We start from the raw sequence: 5,840 nt of genomic DNA, 5'->3' as shown, positions 1-5,840 counted from the left end.
CATGAGCAGGGAAGCAGATTAAAAATAATTTAAAAAACACACCGAATCTGAAATTTCAAAAGTAGAGCTAAAAACCAGCATGTAACTTAATAATGGTTGTATTCATTTTTTAGTCAATAATTAGGTATCAATAAAGGGCAATGACAGATTCTTGGTCAGTACTTCTAGAACAGCATCCGTTTGGCCATGAAGTGGAAGGAAGAGGTATAAGAAGGCATTTCGACTGCACAAAAGCCTAAGTCCTCTGTGCTGGCCACACCAGTAGTCAGCTTTATCTCAGAAGTCATAAGAACCTGGAGAAGAACCTCTGCTCCAGTCTTTTTTTTATTTTATTTTTTTTATTTTCAGGAACCTGCTTCAATGCTGTCTTCTAATTAATATGTTCCCAGAAAACTGCGATCTTCAGCTTATGAGAAGTTCTCCCTGATAGATGGGTTACTCTCACAGAATTTTCAGTCTGTGCAACAAGAAGTTGTGTATTGTGAGAAAGCTACCATAAAATCACTTGGAGGCTGGGAACAGTGACAAACACTACCAGCTCTAAAGTAATACCTTTAAGACTCACTTTTTGTGTGCAAACCCAGACCTTGTTTCAGAACATCACGGTTTATCTGTTCCGTTCTTTTCTAATAGGAGAAATTCTTTTCTGCTTTTTGACACAGGTACAAATTTGTTCATAAGTGGTCATAAAAATAAGTCAGCAATCAGTTTGAAAATTTGTTCTGAAATAAGGACAAACACTGGCGGGGTGGAGCAAAGTGCAGAAGAGGTACCTTTGCCATGAGAGCAGAGGTAAAGGCAGATGTTGCGACGGAGGGAAGACACAGTCACTCAATATGAGTGATCAGCAGACTTCCTTTATTGTCTCTTACAGTCACCTTTTATGCCTTCTTATAATTAGCTCATACATATTACAAAAGTTAAGCTCATTATTGGTTAGTTGCCTAAATACCAAGCCCGCCCCTAGTTTCTCTTCTGTAGTTTTCTGTTCCCACCTGCAACATTCTTTTCCCACCGAAATCTTCCTCTTACTGTGTAACAAGGACAGCCAAAGACAGTGTATTTTGCTTTACTTCAGATAAGCTGAGAGCGATGTGCATTTTTGTCCAGCCAGCTGGACTATGTCTATGTGACCCTTTTCAGCTAGCCAGTTATCCACAGGCAGAGGTCTTCTGCTTACTCTCCAAATCTGGTAGCTGAAGTCTCTCCCTCTGCCTCTGTGTCTGTCTCCCTCTCTGTGCAGTGGACAGTGTCTAACAGAGTGCCCAGGCTAAGACAGTCTGCTGCCAGTAAGTCCCTGATAGATCATGTTAGGTTTGACAAAGTGCCGCGTGAGCGGCTGCTTAGTTAGCCAAGCAAATGAAAGAGATTCACAGCCACATGCCTGGGAAAGCAATGCTTGCTTACTTTGACAAAAGTACTGCAGCAAGGTAAACACCAGGGAGAGAAAATTAACATGCCTCAAGAACAGTATTGGCACAACAAATTCCAATAAGCAGATTTGTAAAGGAAAATGAAGCTAAAGATGAGAGAAGTTTTCCAATAACCTTCAAACAGAGAAGTATCTCTGCTCCAGAGAGTCTACTCTTTTCAAGGTGAAGTTTGCCACATCTGTGTGGGGAATTATAGGAAGCCTGTGACAATGGCAAACCGGAGCAGATGCTGGACTAGAAGACCCTGTGAGTCCTATACAGAACTCTTTTAAAAAGCAAAGGACTTTGATACTGAGTATAAAGGGGGACTTGCTAGCATTCATTTTCATTAGACTGTAAAATAGTACCAAATTTAAGATGGGGAAATGCATTTACTTATTACATTAAAAATGGAGCTGGATAAAGCAGTTCTGGGGGTTATCCACTGAAAAATGTTTTTCAGGATGGATTTATGATCAGATAGAATGTATTCAGTTGGGAAAAATTGCTCCTTTTGATTTTCATATAAATCTCTATTTTAAATACATGTTTTTTCTGCCTTGCCTGTCCTTTGTGTCTTGGTTACAACACAGTTCACTGAACCTTGCCAAAATTAACTGTTAATCAGTTTCTCTCTCTCTTTTTCATCATACTTCCCTTCAGGTTAAAGATTAAACCTACTGAAATCTTACTGAGACATAAGTTGTTGGAAGAGAAGAACTGGATTTTCTCTGGAGCAAGGAACTGACACAAATATGAGTCACTATGATTGTAAAAATGTAAACTGTATGCCATCTGATTTTAATTGTTCTTGAATAAAAATGAATGTTAAAATATTAGATTTAATATAGCATTTTGGTGACTATTACACCAATTATGCATAAGCAGGGCTGTGGGATTCTGTTATAAAAAGAAGGGGTAACATCAGAGAAGAGTGATATAGCTTCAGGAGCTGCCTGTTAAAAAGAAAATAATAATAATGTGTTAAATAGGATTTATGAAAATCAGATTATAAGGCTTTCAAGTTAGGCAGCTTTCCAGAGGTGCGAAGAATAATGGCCCTCTTTATATCAAAGTAATCAGCTTTTGCACTTACACAGAGTCCATTTACTGACTCTTGTAGGAAACGTTCCGTTCTGCCACCCAACTTGGCTAATTACTTTAAAGTTAAAGGAATAGATTAGTGGAAAATAATCAATCTAATGCTTACTAGCTTTCGTAGAGATGCGAACCATTCATCAATAGGGAATAAAATACATTTTCATAGCATTAAAACTTCCTTTAAAAATCTCTGAAATAATAGAACAATTGTAGCAATGTAAAGCTGTTTGAGGTCCTAATAAAACTTAGGTATAATTTCAAATAGTTAAGAACTGAAAACTGTAATCTTTCATAGCCAAGGGTTAGACATAATAAGATGTCAGCATCTCTGTAGATTAGTGCTGTGATGCCTCTGAGCAGAATCCTGATCCCTGCATTAAGTGTCCAGGACCCTTTACGTAAAGAGAATCAGGAGAGGTAGATTCTTGAACCTGGCAGTCCAAAAATCTCACACACTGAAAGGGAAGCCACCCAGAGTAAAGCACTGGGAAATGCTAAGTGTGGCTGAAATCTTGCCTTTCACAAATGAGGCGGAACTAAAGCAAAATGCTAACTGCTGATGGGCATCCTAAGCTTAGCTTTTCCACCTCACATTTTCATTCTTTACTCTTCAGGGGTACTGCCTCAGCCAGAAAAGAGGTTACAAGACAACCGTTTGAAATCTGGAATGGATTTTTTTTTTTTATATATCCTTTCATCTGTTTGAAAGTTAGCATACCGTCTTAGGCAGTTTTCTGGGATCCCTCTAAACACAGGACAGAGAGTAGCACTTTCCTTCCACCTGGGTTAGACACCATCTTGGAGATACTCAGAATTCTACTGGACAAGGCCTACAGCAACTAGACCTAACTTCAGTGCAAATCCTGCTTTGAGCTGAGGGTCCAACTAGATGACTTCTGCAGGTCCTTTTCAACCTAGATTACCCTCTGATTCTATGACACTGGGATAGGATAGTACACAGAATATCCCCAGGATCCCAGGATGGGGCTCTGAATAGAAGCTCTGGAATGGCTTATTTTTGTTGTTCTCAAAGTATGCCAAGATAATGTCTTAGGACAATCATTTATATAGCTAAAGTAATGAATTCAGAGGTAGTTCAAGGCTTCTCAAAAGAGTATGCAGAGCTAAACGTTGCCATCTGGGAAAAGGTGGGCTCTCTGTACCCACAAAGCAGAAGAGAATGGAGGTAATAAACATGTTAGCAATCAGAGTCTGCAGATCTGGGGGTACAGCAGTTAAGACAATGATTTCTACTACTGAGAGGGGCTCCTCTGCCCTCTCCATAGCTGTTGCCAGAGCACATGCTGCCTGCTCCCTCAGCTGCAGTGACAGTCAGGTTGGTTTTCCAGGACCAGAAAATATATCTATGGTTGGTTGCCACCATGCATAGTTTACTAAAGCCATAAATGCTGCTTTTGTCTACTCAGAGGTGGCCACATGTAAGTCCACCCTTAAAATCAACTTAAGATCTCTTTTCCTTTATTGAAGCTGGGTCAGGATACAGGTAGTATGTAAACTCACCCACCAAAACACAGAGGGAAGGGATGCCTACAAGCCCAGAATCTGAGTTGTCCTACAGAAGGAGATAAATCCAGGTAAGTACAGAGGTACATGCTGCTCCTACTCTGTCTTAATGCAAAAAGCAGTTCAATTCAGTCCAGGCTCTGTAAGGATGATACAAAGTGACACTTTTTCTCCAAGACAGGTTGCGATGATGCCTTCCCTCTGGGCAGTCTGGGCTTCTTCTGAGGATTCTGTCCAAGAATAGCTCTGCAAGGGCTGTGACACTGTTTTCTAAGTCTCAGCCCAGTTCCCTCAACTGCAGCATAAATCCCAAACTCTGCCACTTTGACTGCTGGAGTGAGGGACCAAATACAGTTTTCCAGTTGAAATGCAAAATCTTTCCATACTGAGAGCAAGCAATGGGATGTTTGCTGTGACCATGGGGTCTACTGGCATGCCTGCATTGAGCGTGCATGCTGCCCTGTCTGTATGACTCACGAGCAAATGCAAATACAGACGCCTACTCAGCATTTACAAAATCCTGAATATAAACCTACAGCATAAAATACAGAGCTATCTTAAGTGCAGTCTCTGGCCCCTCAAATCATCATTTCAAAGGGGACACTGGTGACCACCTCCTGAAGGCTTGAAATAGGCCTGGTCAAATCACAAAAGGGTTCTGTGGTTACGGTCCCTTCCATGGCTGATCCACAGCCCAGCCTGTGAATGTTGAGAGGAATGTAAGGTATAATTATTCCAGAAAGACAATAACAAGAATGGCATAAAAGCTTTAAATACTCAGTGCCTTTCTTATGCATCTGCAGCTGTCACCTGCTCCTTCAAGATTAACACAACTCTGAAGCGCAGCTCTTAGTGGCTTAGTAAAAATGGAGATTTTGGTGATGTCTGGGTCACAGGCACTCTATTAGTAAGTTACACCTTAAGCTAGCACTTTGCATTTTTTTTAAAACCATTCTAATGACATTCTTAACTTTCTGTTCTTCTTTATGACAGCTTGATGACAGTTTCCTGAGTGTTTCTGAAAGACCCTAAGCTAATTAGGATCCAACAAAAGTACTTTCAAAGGATTTTTAGCTTTAGCTAGCTTTTGTAGATTCTCCCTCATTACTCCCTCCAGATTTGTAATGGTTCCTGACATTAACTTTGATTCCCTTGGGTTTGTTTCTTCTTATACATTCTAATATTTGCTTAGCTTGTACAAATAGCTCTGATATTTGCCTTGAAAATTCCCCATCCTAAATGAAAATGGCCTGCTGATTCTTTATTTCACATTGAAAGCTTTTAAAGGAATTGTCATCTGGGCTAGGAAAAGCCAGGTTACAGTTAACGTAGGAGTAACCCGAAACCTTTCCAGAGGTTAGAGAAACTTGTGTGCTTTGAGTTTTTATGTCTTTGTCATTTAGGTGCCTTCGCAGTGCTGTCTGCTTTTAGGAAAGAGCCACAGGCAGACATGCAATGGAAATTACTCTGTCACTGAAATTTCTAAGCAGAATGGACCATGAAACACTGAAACACAGGAGAAAGTCTCTTCCTGGAAGACATCCAGAAGAATCTGTTTGACAAAGTTATTTTTTATGTTTATTTTTATTTCTTTATGCACAAAGAATCAGACTGTTAGGTACTTACTTGAATTTCTTGGGCTTTTGAAGTTTAGCCTCTATATATGATAACTTTTACTCTATTTATTTATCTTTCTTAGGACCCAAAAGTACACATTCCTTGTAGGCTCTAAGTGCTCAAATATGTTTCAACTGTATATTTGTATGCAGTATATATATGTATAGGCTACAGCAGCAGCAATAA

At 39.8% G+C, this 5,840-nt stretch overlaps 1 long non-coding RNA gene across 1 annotated transcript; it reads left to right on the top strand.

The window, feature by feature from the left end:
- The first annotated feature begins 1,201 nt into the window (after nucleotides 1–1,201).
- LOC119149022 lies at nucleotides 1,202–2,184 on the top strand. The gene is made up of 2 exons (XR_005104556.1): nucleotides 1,202–1,679; nucleotides 2,076–2,184. It is a non-coding gene; the product is annotated as an uncharacterized LOC119149022 (long non-coding RNA).
- Nucleotides 2,185–5,840: the final 3,656 nt, after the last annotated feature.

The sequence above is a fragment of the Falco rusticolus genome, chromosome 5 (genome assembly GCF_015220075.1).
Source record: "Falco rusticolus isolate bFalRus1 chromosome 5, bFalRus1.pri, whole genome shotgun sequence".
Lineage (NCBI taxonomy): Eukaryota > Metazoa > Chordata > Aves > Falconiformes > Falconidae > Falco > Falco rusticolus.
This window is presented reverse-complemented; position numbering and strand designations above follow the sequence as displayed.